Source organism: Raphanus sativus, chromosome 2, assembly GCF_000801105.2.
Source record: "Raphanus sativus cultivar WK10039 chromosome 2, ASM80110v3, whole genome shotgun sequence".
Classification (NCBI taxonomy): Eukaryota; Viridiplantae; Streptophyta; class Magnoliopsida; order Brassicales; family Brassicaceae; genus Raphanus; species Raphanus sativus.
The window spans coordinates 17617230-17638005 of record NC_079512.1 but is presented as its reverse complement, the minus strand read 5'-3'; positions in this window follow the sequence as shown (position 1 = coordinate 17638005).

Genomic DNA, 20776 nt, shown 5'->3' with positions numbered 1-20776 from the left:
ATATTTCAAGTATGTATTATTTTCGAACATTCGAAAAGTAGATTCCCTAATAATGAATTTCCAACCTCTGTTAGTTGTAATCTATCTTATTAAAACAAAAATATTTATGTTGGATTTAACATTTATTTTGTAAGTTTTAAAATTAAATACATATTTTTATTTTATAGTTAAACCTAAATTAAATTATTAATGTTTTTTTTATACTATTATCCATGTTTCCAAACAATATACTCATTTATTTATACTACTATCAATATTTCTAAACAATATTTTTATACTATTATCAGTGTTTCCAAACAACACAATAACTAATCTTAGTTATTTTATGTCAATCATTTTTTCAATTAAAATTTTGTAGAAACGTCGTAATTTCATAAATTGTAAAATAATGAATTTAAAAATTTGAACTAAAATATTACAAATTATGAAACTATAACAATTTAAATCAAATTAGAATACATATCGGTCATCCACCAGTTCAATCGGTTAGTCTCGGGTTTTAGTGAATTTTTTTTAATATAGATATTTCTTAAAAAAAACCAAAATTGAATTGTCGGATCTCCAGATTAACCGGCATAATCACAGGTTTGGGTCGAATTTAAAAACACTGATTTAAATGCAAAAAAAAAACCTTAAATTTTTCAAATTAACAAAATATTTTTCAAGTTATTAGTGAAATTTTTTATTATAAAAATGCAAACGCGGATCAAGATCTAATCATGTTTTAAAATTGTTACAACTTTTTTTCAAAATCGTCTAATCATTATTAATTAACCTCCTAAGATGTATGCCATGTATTATAATCAAAATAAACAGAACGTCACATCTGGATGACACATTATCGATCAAAAAAACAAAAGAAGAGTAGCTCAATTTTGTCTTAATACTTAGTTTGATCCAACTCTACTGATCTGTATTTTGATTTTATTAATTCTGTGGGAGACGTGGGAGCATTTAATAACGCCAATAGGGTTGATTTATTAAACATATGGTTTCGTCTAAAGTAACTCAATAATTTCAAGTGATGACGTGCGTTGCCAAACTTTTAGGGGATGTATTCAACTATGAGTTTTAAGTGATTTGTATTAAAATGGCAAATTCACTGTTATTCAAATGTGAATTTTAAAAAATACTTTAAAATCCAGTATTATTGAACTTGGCATTTTATAAAACACTCTGAAATCTACTGTTATTGAACAAAATTTAAGTTGTAGATTTTAGAGTACTTTAAGTGTTTCTAGAGTGTTTGAGGGGAGTTCCTTAGTTATAAAAATAAAAATCCAAATCTCACTGTTTTAGATGAGATTTTAGAGTGTTTTAACAAAAGTCACACCAAATTCTCTAATTCTCCTGCAATCATCTCAAAACTCATTAAAAATCAAATCACTTCAAATTTCAGATTCAATACACCCCCCTTAAGCCCCAACAAATAATCAAGGAAAACTAAACTATATCAAATGACTTGTTTGTTTATGGAGTAAAACCAATGTTTTGAAAATCGATCCGAACATTGAACCGGACGACTTACCGGATCATTAGATCATTGGATCGACCGTGTATGACCGCAGGTTAATAAATGAATTAGTTTTATTATATAATAATATAATAGATTTGAGAATAAAAATATAGAAACTAAAGCTAATATTTTAAAAAAAAATTTCTAAAACATAAAATAATAGTTTGGATATCTATATATTTTATGTTTACAAACACTTAGAAAATGCTTAGCCTTACTTTTTATATTTTCATTTGATATACAAAATATCAAAAAATAGTTTAGACTATTTAAAAAAACATTCTAACTAGTTAATGGTTATGACATCTAAAAAATCAAGAATAAAATATATAAATATTTATGTCTAATGTGAATAATAAATTAAACTTCAAATCCAAAATAAATCAAAAGTAAAACATCATTGTAATAAATTGTCAATAACAAAAATAAATTAACAACAAACCACATTAACCAATTTTGGTTCTCTCTACTATAGTTCACTTTATTTTTTTCCGGTGGCACAATGAAATCTTCATCAAAATCTAAAAATCACAGATAAAATAGTGTGATTGGTATTATGTATGATTAAAATCAGAAAGTTTAATCTAAATTATAAAAATTATCAACAAAACAAAATATACACATGACGTAGAACATGTAAAACCTAGTAACATATTTATAATAAACAAATAATCAAAAAGCAATAAAATAAAAGAAAAAAGAGATACAAAATCAGTAGAGAACGACAGAGGAAGAGGAAGATGGCAAAAGAAAACTGAAAAAACTAAATTTTTATTTGGAAATTTAGAATATAAAAAAATCCAATTTTTTTTAAAACTTAAAAAAAAATATAAAATTTATCTATTAGTTGAATCAGTGGTTCAACCGGTACCGGATTTCGGGTTTTGGTAGGTTTTTGCGAGTTTTTAAATTTTGGATTTTTTTACAAAACCAAAATCGAATTTATCTCGAGTCACCGGGTTTACCGGTTCAACCGCGTGTCCGGGTCGGGGTTCAAAACACTGAGTAAAACTCATGTCCGGAACTATGCTATCGAACGTTAACCTATCAAAATAATAAAAATGGAAATGAATCAGACTTAGTTTTAAACTCTTACAAGTATATATATGTATCTATAAATATTATTTATGTAAATAATATTTGATAAGTTTCCTCCGCTCTAGTGGTGAGTGACTTATTCAGTTATCAATCAATCCGAGTTTGAATTGTTTCCTTGTATTTTTTCTAAGAAGGGACAAATTTATAATTGTGATATTATCTCATTTTCCATAGCCTGCATTTTGTAAAGTTCCAACAATGGCGACCTCCAACTTTTTTCCAACCTGTATTTTGTATCTTGTGGATCCACCAAAGTTCTAATCACCTGAAAATTCTATGTCCACGAAGTTGTATTGATGAGTGAGTTCATTATAATATCAGGGTGATGATTTTGTTGATTATTGTTTGCTAGTCTCGGGAGAGTGGTTGGAAGCCATAGGCCACTCCATACTGAAATGGATGACCGTGTCCCCACCCGTTTGATTAGTCTTTTGCTAACCAGAGATCTAGCTGAAACTATACTACGCCACTCATATGATAGTGATTATGATCTAATAGGTTCTAGGGCTGAAGCTTTCTTGAAATATCTTCCTTTGAACACTCGAGAAAAAAGAGTTCTATATGATGGTGATTATGATCTAATTGGTTCCAGCAAAAAAAAAAACGTATAAGCGATCAAAAACTTCAATTCCACCGGCCCTAATAACGGTTCTAAGATCAGTCGATGATCCTGCATTTGTTCTCCCCACCACCAAAGAGATTTAAACATTTAGAATACACATATCGCTATTAAAAAGTACAAAAGAGTGATTTACTTTTTAATTTCTATTCTGTAGCCTTTGAACCTGGGAAATTGTTTGTCATACAGCTTGAATGAGGTCCAAAAAATGTGTCTTCATATTTCGACATTAATCATTAGATGGATTATAATTGTAGCGCGACTGAATCTGATCCTGGAATTCTTTGGGCTTTATTTCTAGATCCTCCCTCATTTCATTCAAAAACATCCTTGCGATGCGTGAATCCATCTGATAATATCTTGCAGTGTCCATCTTTGAAACAACTATGGATATCTAAGAATGTCTTCACCATCCATCGTGAAACGTGTTCTTCAAACGAGCAATAAATCCTTCAAGAACATGGGATTTTGCCTTCATCAACTTCTACCCCACATTTTGCCTCAGATTTTATACCTCATCATCTAGTGAATTGGATATTCTAACCGCCTTTTAATGCATACTCAAATATTGCATCTCCAAAATCTTTGATACTATCAAAAACTTGCCTTATGTGTAACTCTCCACGGCCTCTCTTCCATCCTTCATACGATTTTGCTCTTCTTCGTCATCGTAGAAAGGAGAAGTGTCTATGTAGTTTCATTATCTTCTCCGTCAGAAATCTCACCTGCAACAGCTTCAATATTAATGCTCTTTTCAAACCCATCCTCCCCATTTTGATAACCACCTTGTTCAACCTCTTCTTCCTTGCCAATATTCTGACTTACTTCTTGAACCCCTTCTGTCTCTCCAATATTCTAACCTTATTCTTGAACCTATTCTGACTTGCCAATATTCTGACCTTATTCTTGAACCTCTTCATTAATTAGTTTATCTTCGACATTTTATGATCCATGTAAATTTCTAAAAAAAATTCCAACGAGAAGTTTCACACATCAGTCAAAAAGTGTCATCACCATTATCCAGGATTTTCAGATTTTTCATATTCTCGTATGGTAGTTTGTGCCGAATTTGTTAACCATACAAAGATATAGGGAAATCTTGCAACACTCCTCTAAGCTTGTATCTGAAGCAAATTCATTTCGCCTCCAGCGTATGTTACATCTCTATCTTTCTCAATCAAAACCCTCCCACGGTAATATATCTGAAATTCCGTATCTTCTTCCTCACTAAAATTTCAAGAAATACACAATCAGTGGCTACAAAATCGTAATAAAAAATTTCACTTAAATTACCACTACAAGACTTAAACCATCTTTATAAGGCAAATATATTATCAAACTTTTAGTCTCCTAAATTTATTTTGTATGTGATTTTGGAGCAGAAAAGTGATGAAGATGAGAGAAGCTTCTCGTCTGCGTTTATTTTCACTGATTTTGTTGAGACAACATCACTATTAGGCCTGGGCATTTCGGATATCGGTTCGGTTTGGTTCGGTATTTCGGATTTCGGGTTTTTCGGGTGTAGGAGTTTAGGATCCGATAGGATAATTTCAAATTTTCGGTTCCAGGTCGGTTCGGATCGTACCGGGTCCGGATCGGGTCGGGTCGGATCTTAGATAGTTGGACCCATTCGGGAAACTAGAATTTATCGGTTCGGTTTTGGGTCGGGTTCGGGTCGGTTCGGTTCGGATTTGACCTAAAAAATATCTAAAAATACAAAAAAATATCTGAAATAAATTAATATATCCGAAACTATTTAAAATTTTATTTTAAATTTGTGTGTTTATTATATTTAAATGTGTATATATATTAAAATATGCGAGATACAACAATAATTGGTTATTTCCTAGTGGTTACCCCCCTTGCTTTATAAACAAATAATCCGTCTTCGACTCTCCTTCGATTCATTTTATTTAATTGCCTCATAATGCCCATTATATTGTTGACCCATTAACTGATTATGCTGACTCATCCGCCAACTAAGCATCTGACGAATCACCGTTAACAATTATTTAACTGAGTTTAAGTCAAAGTAGGATTAAGAGTCGACTTTAATAATTTGGTATGTAATTCAAATTTACGTTTAGTTCTGGAATGTTTAGCACAACCTACGTTGCATAGAAACGGAAGCGGAAACGCGGAAGCGGAATCGTATGGAAGCGTGGAAGCGAATTTTTTTAAAAAACTAGAAAGCGGATCCGTATTAGAAGCGTGTATATATATATATATTCAAACCCACATATAAAATAAAAAATTAAAAAATAAAAGTGTCTAAATCACACCAAGCTAACAAAATCTTAAATATTAAGTAACTCAACAAAAGAAAACGTTCAATATCAAAGATCAGTTGTTTCACTCATTTTCATCTTCTCCAATTTTACATGAAACTCTAACTTTCGTTGCATAACCCAAACTCAATTTTACTTTCAATCATTACCAACCATTCATTTATCAAAATATAAAAAAAGAAGTTCATGTTTCTATAAAAGACAAAATTTCATCACTCTTTCCAACACACTAAGAAAAGCAATAGTTTTGTTTTTGTTTTCTAATGTCTATGCAAACAATTGATAAATACAAAGAACACATCTGAAAAAATTATCTTGTTAGTTTTTTGGTTCTAGTACGAAAAAGAAGAAAACGACGACAAAGAATGACGATCCATATATTTTTCTATTTTCTTTTAATTTAAGATTCCAGTATTAATTTTGAACGCTTCCACATAGGAATCACAGATTCCATTACGCTTCCAAAGTCTATATTTTCAGAAACGTGATTCCAGTACGCTTCCGACCGCTTCCGACTCCGTTTCCGGTTCGGAACCAGGAACCGCATCTTCATAGACGCTTCCATGCAACGTAGAGCACAACTGTATTGTTTGAGCATGAATCTTCTCAGAACTAATACCGTGGGTCCAAATAGCTGTTTTCACTGCTTTCATCCGATGAAGTTAGTATTTATAGTTTCTACTAGGTAAATTATTTGGTCTTTTTGTAACACTAGGTAAATTAATCACATCATCACATGATCTCTAATTATATTAGATATGATGATTACATGCAACATATATGATATGATGAACAACTTCTCAGATAATGATTCCACATTGAAGATTTCCCCGAAACACTGAATCGATAGACGGTTCTACATTTACGACATCCTCGATGGACAGGTTCTATCCGTGCTAGGCGACCACAAAAAAACGCCTCTGCATGAAGTACTCTGGAACCTCTGATAAGCTCTACATTCTATAATTTGTAAGAAATTACATAGTCTGGTTGAATCCCAAACCTAAATGTATAAGACTTTCAACCTTAATCATTATATTACAGTGTTTCCACGGTTGTATTTGGTCTAATGGCACATTTATTGCATCTAGATTGTTAGTGTTTTATCTTGATCTTAGTTTCAGATTCATAATTCAATCAGTGTCTAATACATTTTTTTCTTTGTTTAGTTTTTTTATAGATTGAGAAAACTTAGAACGCAAGCAACACACAAGATTTGTTCATCCGTACTTCGTTTTTTTTTTCGGGGAGTGATTGAAACTCTCAAGCATGCACTAGTGAGTAGAATCAATATGGAGTCTCAGTATCATCTATACTACAATGCCTCAGTGGAACATACCAAATGGACTGTATAGATATTACCTCTGAAATACACGACCGATAATCAGATTTGCTTAGTTAATGAGGCACGAGAAGCTCTACCACTGTCTATGTCGCGATCAACAGCTAGATAAAAATCTCTCTCTCTCTCTCTCTCTCTCTCTCTCTCTCTCCCCCCCTGTTTCGTAACAGAATGTAACAACCTCACACTACTTGACTCGAGGAAGAAGACGATAATATAATCATCATTATCAAAGCTATGTAACTTTACTTAAGCGTTTCAGCGTTCTTTAGCAGGTAACACTCAAGCCCAGCTTCATGACAGCTCTCTTAGATCACTATTCAGGCTTTTACACCAGCCTAACCGATTTCAGTGAAATGCTCACATAGATGAACATGTCTTGGTTCTGAAACTTAAAATTGGCCAAATTTCATTTCATTTTTCATTTTTTACAATTTTTTATTCCTTAAACTCAAAAATAAATTATTATGAATGTCCAAAACAGTGCGTGTTTGTATTGTTCTAAACTCAACGTCTTCATCCTTAATCCGTCGGAAATTCCCGATGAAATATGTTGAGTTAAGTTTCCGTTGAGTTAACAACTTCACAAAACGTTTACCATTTACCACCATCAAAGTTTTGCAGATTTTCTTCTTAACTCACAGAACATGAGTTTCTTACTGCCATTTAAATACTCAGACTCTATCTCAGATTTCTAGAGAATCTTTAGCAGTATACAAACTTTGCACAGACTGACACGATCTTTCTGAAGACAGCAGCAAGGCCATATACTGTTTACTTGACTTGCAGATCAGAACAAAGAATCACCAGATCCATTACACCAAAACTCAAGAGCATGAACATCACACTTTTTACGTTACAACAAAACCAGAGAACATCATGACTTTCCATTGCTTTTCAGTCCATCTTGAAAACTTCTTCAACAACTTTGAACTCAACTCATTTGAAATTTTGAAGCTTTAGATCAGCAACAACTTTGGGATTCATGCTCACGAATGACATTCTCCATTCTGAAATATGCTCTCATGCTCTGTTTAATGTAAACATTGCCCAGAACAGGTTGAATCAGTTTGACTCTGATTTCCGCTTTCCTTTGCCATAAACTTCCGCAAGATTTCCTTCGCTAACATGAACCACGTCGTTTGAATACTCTTTGACTTCCCCTTTTTTTCTTTAATTGTGGAACAGTATGATGTCAAAATTCAATCTTTCAAGTATCACTGCAAACGGTACTGAAGCTGAAGGTTTTCAGATGAGCTATACTGAATCAGTCGGAAGAATCTCGAATAGAACACAAACCAACCATTGGAATGTCAATCCGACCGTTGAATTGCAAGACAGTAGCATAATGAAGATCTTCACCAAATTTCAGCCCAATCAGATTACTTAAGGATCATCAAACGTTGCCTTGAATAACCCATCTCAGAACAAGTTGATGCACTAGTTTGTGATCTGTATCAGAAGCAGAAGAATACCTCATAGTTTATATCAGATGCAGAATATCACACAGCTTTTAACAATCAGGTTAATGTTCTCTTTCTTTTGCATCAATAACTCCATTCATGCATCATTGAATAATCATCATAACATGTCAAGCTGAAATGCAAAACTCTTCTTAGGGCCAACCAACATCCGAAGTCTAGAGATTTCACAAGGTGAAGTAACGTTCACAATCACACCTGAATTAGCAATGTACCCTTAGCAAATCTTCTTTAGCACTTGTAAAAAATTCTCCGTGATTTCGTGAAGCTAGCGACACAATACTTGCAATCTTCGCCTTTGTTACTGAGTATTGGAACTCAAGATTGTTGAGTTAAATTTATTCTTCTTGATCAAAGACACACAAATATTTCACTAGTGAAATAGAAAGAACACATATTACGTTTGTAATTATGTGCTCTGTTTTAATGATGAGAAAAACAGAGTATTTACAGAAACTTATTTTTATTGAATATGAATTGTGAATTGTTTTACACTTGATGATTTTTCATGATACAGATTTGATCTCTACTTATAGAGGGTGAACCAGTGTGTTGAAGAAACACAACTTTTCATTGTAGAGACACAACCCTTGTTGAAAGATACAACTCTTAATGAAAGTTCATGACTCTTTGTATAATAACTAACTTATATAAATATAATAACTAACTTATATGAATCTCTAACATTACTAATCTTACTAACTATACAAATACTTATGAAACTAAGTGATTTTTCCGTGCTCATGCACGGATATAAATATTTATAAAGTAAATATTGTATAATAATTAATTTCTATTTACTAATAATTTAAAACTAATTTATATTATATGCATAATTTATATTAATAATATTTGTTATTTTAGTTAGACATATGATTTTAGATATGTTATATCTAGTCGGTTTTGTTGTTTTACAGTCAATTTAGTGATCATTTAGGTATATTGGATATTTGGATTGCATCTATTTCTCTAAATTCAATTATTTATTTTAAATATAATAAAATTATTATTAATTTTCTTATTTGCATTTATGTTGGTTGTTGCTTTGATATGTAACTATATTTGAGGAAGATTGTGTATAACTTAAGATATATGTGCTTAGAATGAAATAAAAAATAAACTAAAATGTCTGATTCCAAATTACATAAATTAATATAATGATAATACTCTACAGTCTCATGCATATATATAAATGTTACAAAACAACTAAATTGTAACAGTTAGTTAATATTTTTATTTTCATTTGTAAATATGTTTTGAGTCATCCTATAATTTATATTTATAAAATAAATTATTATTGTAAAATTATATAATATTATTGTATTTAAATATATGATTTTAAATATAAACTCTATTAGTCGAGTCATTCCTATTATGATTATATTGAGTTAAATATATTCTTTCAAATTCAAATTTAAACTGAACTATAATTATCTTTTTATTATAATCAAATAAAATTAAATTAATTTTATTTATAATTTAAATTTGCATGTATTTTCATAACATCTATCAAACTATATTTTGATTTAAAAATATTAGAAAATGAAGCGAAGAGCAAAAGGAAGTTACATAAGTAATTAATACATTTTTGGACACTCATGAACACATAGCACTATTTAAAATAATTAAAATATTTTTAAATTCTAAATAATTTTATGCTTTAAATTTATTAAATGGTAAACTGAAATTTATTTTAAATAATCTTAAAATAAGAATTAAGATTCACTTTAGCATTTTGGTTATGGTTATATTAAGTTCCACAAATATAAAACATAAAATTTAATAGCTAATTTAATATTAAGAAAACAAATAATTTTAATAGTGATAAAATATAATATATCTATATCGTTAAAATATATAGTGTTATGTTATTTTAAAATGTTTTGTAATTATTTGATTAAAATATTTTTATTGTTTATTTTTATATTTTTTAATATCTCTTCAAAATAATCAGTTTACAAATATTTGTGTGATTGTATTTTAGAAATCATATTATATAAATAAAATTTAATTTATAAATAACATTTTTCTGTAACTGAAAGATATTATAGTCAAATAAATATATGAAAATAAATAAAACATTTCAATAATACAAAGGAATTATAAAGTATTCTAGCTCAGTCAATCAAACATATATGAGTTTGTATTACTTAATTATTTTATGTATATATAAAAAATATTTCTATTACTTTGAAAAATGTATATTTTTGTATTTCTATAAATTATGTTTTAAAAGAAATAATATTTCTTTTTTTAATATCAAGATTATCTGTCTGAGTTTTGTTTTATGAAATCACATTATATACAAATATATATATATATATATATATATATATATATATATATATATCTAAGAAAATATAGATATATAGAAATATTTTTATTACTTCAAACATTTTGTTTATGTTATTTATAAATGTTTTTAAATATAATACTTCTATTTTGTGGACTTTCCTTTTTTAATAAAATCATATTATATATACATATGTTTTCTTTTTAAAATTTGTTTCTTAAACTTTATAAATGTTTCCTTTTTACTATACATGTTATTTGTGAAATTTTTAAAAAGAAACTAAATAAAAATTCAATAATAGTATTTAAATGTAATATTTAAAATTCATTAAGGATATCAATGTAATCAACCATCATGAGAATTAAGGTGAGCGCGACATATAGGAAACTGACTTCTCAAATAATATTATAGAGATTTGAAACTCAATTATATTCAACACTCCTCCTTAATTTAGTTTCTCTTTGACTCCAAGCTTGTCTCGCAACTCTTCAAATCTTGTTGTCTACAATTGCTCGGTTTGACATTTTCTTCATGGGCAAGCAATGCCTTAGCCTCTGATTCAATCCATTTAAATGGAAAACTTTTGTGCTTCATCTTGATATTCAATATCCTTCTTCCTTGAGGATCATCTATGAAACACTGATTGGCTTTAAACAAGACTCCATACGCATTTGATACCATTTGTGAAACACTTAACATATCCCTTGCTAAGTTCGGCACTAGAAATACCTCTTTGATGATCTTCTCTCCTTGGCTTGTCATCACTTGGATATCCCCTTTCCCTGCCATGATTACTTTTTGAACATTCCCCACTTTGATTGGTATTTTTATACTCTTATCAATAGTGATGAAGTATCATACTTCCTTGGTCATGTGGTTAGTACATCCGCTGTCAATTAACCATGTTTCATCATCTACTGTTGATGATGTTTCTTCTTCAACTGCACTAAACAACATGCACTTTAAGAGTGATCTTCATCCTCATGGCCCAGACAGTATTATTAGTGGAGCTAAGCATAGGGCATTGTATCGATGAGGGTCCTCCTCCCTCTCTTACTTTCCGTTTGTCGTCACGATATCGCTCATGGTTGATTCCTGGTTCTGTTACCAAATATTGAAATCAAGATTGACTGATATCTATATTCACAAACACAAGTTTATGAACTCAAATAAGAAACTCTTCTTGTTAAAGTATCTTAAGGAAACTCTCTCACAACCTCTTAATACTCTTAAGTTATGGCACACATTGGCATCTCTTTATATAGCACATATAATTTCCTAAGATCATTAGGTTTAACACAACTTCCTAAACCTCGACTCAATAGGATTAGGTTAATAGCTTGTAACTCAAGTTTCCTTTTTCAAGCTTAATCCAACAAAAACCTAGATATCCTAACCATTGGACGACAATAGATTTTGCTGATGCTTAACTCATTTATAAGTACTGATAGATTTAATTTTGGATTATTTTCCAAAAGGCTTGTAATAATTAGAGTTAGACTTTTCTTTATATATTAGAAACTTTTTGTATAAACTTTCAAATGTGCCACTTTGTTTGATGTCTCACATTATATGGATTCATTTTTTTATACAATTTGAAGATGTTTCTATGCCCTGGTAAAAGGTGGTTTACCGGACCATTGTTAATTTACACCATTCATATAATTGATTTCATGTTTCGTAGTAAGCAAATTAATAACATCCAAAGTCATAGATCGGAATGGGCGTTCAGGTTCGGAAGGTTATTTCGGATTTTTGGGTATTTGAATTTTTGGGTATTCAATCCCCGGGTATAAAACCTGTTCAGATATTTCTACACATCGGATCGGATTCAGATATTTTAGTTTCAGTACGGTTATTTCTGGTAGTGTTTGAATATTTAGATTTTGAAGAAAAAAATTTAAATTCTTCATCACTCAAATTTTTGTACTTAAATTTTACTATTAAATTAATTGATCTTCTAATTTTTAGTAGGTTTGACGATTAATAGTATCAGAGATAAATTTTAGAAATCGAAAAAACACTTATTTGGTTGTTGTTTTTATTTGAGATTTTAGATGCAATTTTTGTTAATGCATAAAACAAGAAGGTTGACATGTATTTTAAGTGAGTAGCAAATCATTTTGTCTGCAACTAGTTGTATATTATTTGATTTTGAGCCATATGCAACATTAAAATAAATATATTAAATAAAATGAGAGAAGGAAAATAGAAATATATGGTGAAGTATTATATTTTCTGTTATCTTTGGATATCCATTCGAATTTGGATACTATCTATTCGGATTTGGATATATAATCTCTCATAATTTAATATCTGATTGTGTATTTTGCTGCTTCAAATCGGATTTTGATTCTGGATTTTCAGGTTAATTATAAATTTGGGTACAAGTTTGGATAAAGGCCAAATTCAATATATAATCTGTTCGAGTTCAGATATATATATCTCACAATTCAATATACGTTTGTGTATTTTGCTACTTCAAATCGGATTTTGATTCTGGATTTTTATAAATTTGGGTACAAGTTTGGATAAGATTCACAGGCTTAGTCATACACGTCATGAGTTTGAGTATATAAATGTTCTAAAATACGGGTGTGTAGCCCGCTTTACGTTTGTATTCACGTGACACGGGTGTAGGCCGTGACGAATAAGGCCAACTCGTCTCATTACATAGCTGTCAGGACTTAGGTCCGAGTGGAGCGTGGAAATATATTACCCGGCCGTTTAATATATAAAAAGTTGGGATTCAAACACTTTTCATATGTGAATTTGCATGTTTTGGCCCAAAATTGTTTGGTCCAAAATTGTTTGGCCCATTCTACTAAAAACGTAATTGTCCCAATAACATATTTTTGGATTATGTCGAAACTGAAACCTATACTCTATTGGCTCTACTCAGCTGAAGCTTACGGCTGTTGGAGCATTATACATGTTATCCTCTTCTTTGTGGATTTGCAAGATTAAATAACGGCTAAAGTTTACTGGTTTTCCTATGAAAGAAGAAACAACTTTCATGATATATGATCTAGTTTGGTATTTGAAGAATGTTTTATAGATTTTAAATTTATAACTTACTAGAAACAATTCCTCACATAGTTCCCAAATTTATCCTGATTTTCAAGTAATTTGTTGGGCCTGGGGTTACCACACGAATAGCGCCAAGTGCAATTCCAAAGGGGGAGTATAGTATATGTAAAAACAACAAATAAAACACATCTCTTGTTTATTAGGTTGGGCCACATGCTCAAGGATCGTCATTTCTGGAGTAAGAATTAAAATAGATTGAGGTTATAAATCCAGTCAAATATTTCTTTTTAAAATAGAAATATTCTCTTGAACTCAACTTGTTTTTGTAGAATCTTAAATTTAATATATCTTTCAATTATAAAATAATTATAGAAACAGTATTATATTATTATCTATGTTTTCAAACAACAAAATAATTAATCATGTATCCAAATAATATAAATACTAAATCTCATTTTTAATATTTTTATCAATTTTCTTTCAAATTATTTAATAAATCAAATAATTAAATAAAACGTTCAAATAAATTCATGAAAGATAAACAATTATAACTTATTTTGCAGGTGTAGATACTAGAAAATAATTTCAATCAATAACAAACCAATTAAACAAATAGATTATTTATATATATTTTCGTTCAAAAATGCATTCATTTATATATAGATATATAAACTTTCATATTAAACTAAATATGACGTTTGAAAAAACAAAATACTGTATATAAATAAATACGATAAATTGACACCAAACAAAATTGTATAACTAAAAATTTATCAAAATATATTATACAACTAATCAAATAAATTAAATATATTTTATTGAAATTCATAACAAATAGTGATAAAATAACTAAAAATTAAATTAAATGATATCTTATAAAATTTCATATTAATAAAGACAAAAAATATAATTATACATGTATATACACACACACACACATATATATATATATATATAATATATATATATATATATATATACATACATATATTCAAATACACTAAATAAAAATGTTTTAAATTTTTATTTTGTAAATTATATTTTGTTAAAAGATATTCATGGGCTTTAAAAGTCTATTAATAAAGTTTATATGATTGGAACAATAAGTAATCGGTCGTGCATATCCGAAAAAAAGATTATGTGAACGTATATTTGTTGTTTCCGGTGAAAAAAAATTGTTAGATGATGGGTTTCAATTTACAATTGGATGGTTAACAAATCATTTGGGATAAATATTTACTTATATCCATATCAATTTTTGGGTCAATTATTTTCAAACAAATCAGAATGATTTCATAAACATTGTTTAGAAAAATAAAAATATAGAATATTATATAGATAACTGCATAAAAATTACATACAATCTTATCAATTAAAATCATACTTTTATGTCAAAATGGAAATATATAGAGCATAAACGAGTATTCATATGATGTGTAATTAATATGATATATGTGTACACAAAAAAATGTATTCATATTTGTATATGTTATCAACATCAATTATTTCTGTATGCATTAATCTACAATCTAATAAAACAATATATAATTTATTTAAGTAACTTAATTATTCAATAATAGTCATTACATTAAAAATAATATATATATAGACATTATTCGATGAAAATAAATACATTGTACAATAAATATATTTTATAAAATCTGAAAATGTTCAAAAATATATTATTTCTGAAAATAAATAATTAACATTATTTATAAAAAAATTAAACAGATTATAATATGAACTAAATTGTTACCAATATAAATTACACAAATATGATTAATTAAGCCACATAAAATAAGTATTATAAAACTAAATTCTCTCTTAAATTAGTTTATAAAAAATTAATTTAATATAAAATTTGAGCTGTTGCACGGTCACGAACTAGTAATATGTTAAATGTTTACATCTTTCAGGTTAAAAATCAGTTGCCTCATTAAATATGTTCTGTTGATGTAGTTAATCATTTTGTTTGTGTTAGCCATTTTAGTATTTCATATTAACCTTAAAAAAATATAGAATATGTATTTATCTTTGGAATGTCAATGCCATTTCTATAGATGAGAATACTTAATATTATTGATGTTTACATTTTGTTTAACATCATTATTAATGTGTAGACTATATATAATATACATATAGCTCTTGATTTACTCATCGATCTTTCTTTTTTCTGTTAGCAATGTCGGGAAAACGTTAAAAAAAGTCTTGATTTTTTTTTTTAAATGTCTTGATTTTCCTTATAAAAGAAAATAACAATTTTGTAATGTTCCGATCGTCCACGGCTAAGGGATCATCCATCCCGTTTTTCTGGTCTATGAGTCCCATTTCATCTGACGGTCGTGTGTTAATTTTTCCAAAAACCCGAAATCATTGTTTACTGACTCTTCAATCACTGTCGGACCTTTTTCCGTGTTTTGGTTTCACTTGCACGGTATCACAAATCACTTTCCGATAGGTTCACTACTTCAGCCCAAACACGCTTAACTCTAGAGTTCTACACGAATGTGTGACAGAAAATGCAAGTCAACTTTGGTGACAAACCTTTTAATATATCACAACTCCGAATGTTATAATTCACCTCATCTCAAAGAACACAACGTCCTCGTTACGCTCCACGACAGGTCTCAAAATGCCTCTCGGGTCAGAATCGAGACGACTAACCAGCTCTGATACCACTTGTAACGTCCGCCCACGGCTAATGGACCATCCACGCCCGCTCTCTCGGCGTGTGGGTCCCATTCCATCTGACGGTTGTGCATTAATATTTCCAAATATTCGAAATCATTGTTTACTGATCCTGCAATCACCACCCGATCTTTCTCCGTGTTTTAGCCTCATTCGTACAGAATCATTTTCCGATAGGTTACCCATCATTTCACTATTCTAGCCCAAACACGCTTAACTCTAGAGTTTTAAATGAATGTGTGATAGAAAAAGTAAATCAACTTTAGTGAAATAAATAGCAAAATTAAATTTTTAAGCCTTTTTTATGTATCACAATTCGGAATGTTACAAATGAGTTCAGGTACTTACAGTGACCCGTTAACTCTCTTATAAGCAGTAATAATCACATAAAAAAGTCTTAGTCCAACTGGCTTATTTTTATGATTTTTATATGCAAACAGTGGAAGATAAAGTAATAATAAAGTATAAGATCAGTTGATAAGAACTAATTAAGATGATAATTAACAAAATTGAATCTGTAAAGGGACCAGAGCCGAAAGTAAAAGGGGAATACGCTATAATGTCAACCCCATGCGAAACTTAGAGGGTCCAACAACTCAACAATCTTTTCTGTTCTTCTCTCCTTTCTGTTCTTTAAACTATCTATCTTATTAAAACATGAACATTACAACTTCTTCTAGGTGGATTTTTAAAGGTGGACCTCATATATTTAAATTAAATGTCTCATTCTTTATATATAATACGTACCATAGTCTAACTTTGCATTGATGTATTTCCTTAAATATAATTCTTCTTTTTGTCCATATTCCATATATGATTTTTACATTTATTACATGTCGATTTAAATAAGATATATACTAAGAATAATAAAAAATATTAATCGTTCTATAATTATCCTATACAATTCATTTTAAATTGATCAGTATATTTTCATTGGCCATATTAATTTTATTAGTACGAATAACATTAGGTAGATAAGTCATAGATACATACATAAAGATATGACTATTCTTATAACTACGCTGGGCCTAATCTACTTTTTAAAACAAATAACACATAGCTTCATATATTGTATAGAATATAGTAATATTGTATAGTATTATACTTATACAATAATACTAAAAACAAACCAAACTGAAATATAATATATATCGAAAATGCTTTGAACCATTACACACAAAATATATTAGACCTCAGAGATAAAATTCACTTTGAAATTACGTAATAATTATTTTAAAAAATTAAATTTCGTAATGTACAAAAAAACATAAGTTTTATATAAAATTTTGTGTTACAATAAAAAGACACAACTCGCGCTTGCAAAATGTTATTTTTACATACGAAAGACAGTTTTGATATTGTTCTTTAAACACAAAATTGAATTATACAAACTCGATACTACATAAAACTAAACAATATAGAATAAATTTTAAAAATAAAAACCGGTGCGGGTGTGCATATGTTTATATAATATATAAATATATTATGTTACACATATTTTCATATAAATAATATCCCAATATAAGTTTTGTATGATAAATGTTGAAAATACAAAATATATAGCACTATATATTTTAATAATACAGAAAAAATCTACTTTACGTTATCATAAAATTTAAAAATCAAATTTAGTAATTAAACACATTGCTTATTTAAACACATTAGTACACATTGTTATTTATCAAAATTTTATATTAATACACATTGGCGATCATGTATAACATTTAGTAAAAACAAAGATAAAAAAATGATTCCCGCTCGGTCGAGCGGGTCTTGATCTAGTGTTGTCATTAAACTAAACACGTTTAAATATATACATTGTAGTATTTTTTACTACAGTCAAATACAACATGATTTAATATTATTTCTTTTTAGAAACAATCTAGAATTTGTCTTACTAATGTTTGCCATTAACAACACATACATTTAACTTTGTTAGTTAACATTAGTTTTCTTTTACTTAAACATCATTTGGTTTATATGGAGCCTCTATCTTAAGTTTAACCTCCTTACATTCCTTACGCTTTTGTTCTCTATATAATTATATTTTGGTCATACAATGACAATAAGTAAATTGTTCGTGTAATAAATCTATATATGCAAGTAGCTTCTATTAAACTATACATATTAGTTGCTAAAAAAGTCTGCAGGTGATGTACTTAGATGTGAATCCCTGGCATGTGATGTACTTAGATGTGAATCCCTGAAAAAAATATAGCTCAATACTGATGATCTGAGTATATTTTAACAGAGATTAAGCAATTGGTTCCTTTCTAAACCGCATATAAGAGAAAATGAAAAGTAGTAAAAGATACTTACCATTATACTTAATTTTATTCATCTATAAGCATAATCATTCTAGCAAAGCCTTTATGAAATATAACGGAAAGAGTCAAACATTGTGAGCAACTAGATCCAAAAAGTAATGGGACGATATGATTCAAAGCATGAGAAATATGTAATACATAAACTTATATATCGAACAAAGTAAAATGGTTAGAGAAAGAAACAAAAATTTAATTGAAGGGAGAGAGAGGTGTTGGTTGCGCTCGTGAGCAATGATTGAAATTCAATCATAAATTTTGCAGGTGGATGTGGGGAACCTCCATGCACCCCTTCTTCACATCCTCACCTAAATTTCTATTTTCTGTTATTTGATTTAGACGGTACATGATTATGTAATATGTTTATCTAACCATGAAGTGCTGTAATCCATAAGAGTTAAAATGAGTAATATAATGAACGGTTGAGCAGCTAAATTTTAGTATCAGTCTGCTAATTTTACTAATGTCCATCATTCCAGTTTGCATCTACAGCATTTTCTTATTTTACAACGCTCAATTAATGAAGTAAAAAATTATGATATTCTATTACATTTGGTATAACATTATGCTATTACTATCAGTCATGCATTTATATGGATTTTCAAATGTGAGACTTTGGAAATATTATTTATCCATATAATTATAAAAGTATGCTTATGTTGAATATATACATACCAAAAAAATTCTTAGGCTGCAATAATAAAGAAGACAGCATATATAATGGACAATTGATTCTTAATTTTCCAAAACGAACTTTTGTCCCATTTTTTGTCTTGCTAGGTAGAGGAATGGTTTAATACATACGCGATGCGAGTGTGTACTTTTCAGGAAAGGGAAGTATGTGATTTGACAGAGCTCGTAAAATAAATTTTTGCATTACTTGCCATAAGGTATATTTGTCGGTCGAGGGATGCAAAAACAAGAGTGAAACTAGATTTTGATCCGCGCTTTGGAAGCGCGGAATATTTTACGATGAAAAATTTCACTAATAATTTAACAAATATTTTGGTAATTTTTAAAGAGTGTGTATTTAAAATATTTTGCATTTAAATCAGTGTTTTTTAAATTCAACCCGATTGTGATTATACCGGTTAATCCGGAGATCTGATAATTCAATTTAGGTTTTTAAAATATACATATTAAAAAAATCACTAAAACCCGAGACTAACCGATTGAACTGATGGATGACCGATATGTAATCTAATTGGATTTAAATTGTAATAGTTTCATAATTTGTAATCTTATAATCCAAATTTTAAAGTTCATTATTTTGCAATTTATGAAATTATAACGTTTCTACAAAATTTTAAAGAAAAAATGATATATATAAAATAACTAAGATTAATTATTGTATTATTTGGAAACATTGATAGTAGTATAAAATATATTATTTGGAAACATTGATAGTAGTATAAAGAAATAAGTATATTGTTTGGAAACATGGATAGTAGTATAAAGAAATGAGCATTAGTGATTTAATGTAGGTTTAACTATAAAGTATAAAAATGCATTTAATTTAAAAACTTACAAAATAAATGTTAGGTCCAACAAAATGTTTCTGTTTTAATAAGATAGATGCTTGGAATCAATCTACTCGAGAGAGAAAAAAATAAAATAAAGAAACGTACCTAACAAGTATGTATGATTGATTTTGTTACATTGATTAGATAGAGATAGTGATGATCCTATCCTATTTTTTATTTGTTTGTGCCCACATATCGATCCGAGTCTTATTAACTTAAATTTCAGTCAACAAAATTGGACTTTTGTGAAGTCATATCGAATTTATGGATAGTTACAAAAATTTATTGAATCCAAGATTATTCAGAAGCTGCGTGCTCACTAGATCGCGTCATTATAAACAAACCAAGTCGGCTAAATCATGTTATTTGTCTTTTTCGGAGTTTCGAAAATTCAGATTACGGGTCTAAGGCGTTGAGTGGGGAGTGAGAATAAGATGGTTCCTCCACTCGTGTGGAGCATCCGCTTTTAGATCATCCATTCAACATTATTTACAACAATTAGCAGTTCAAAAAATTATATTAATAAATAAACACAGAACTGCTTGCGGTTCTTTTTGTGAAAGAAAATGAAGAA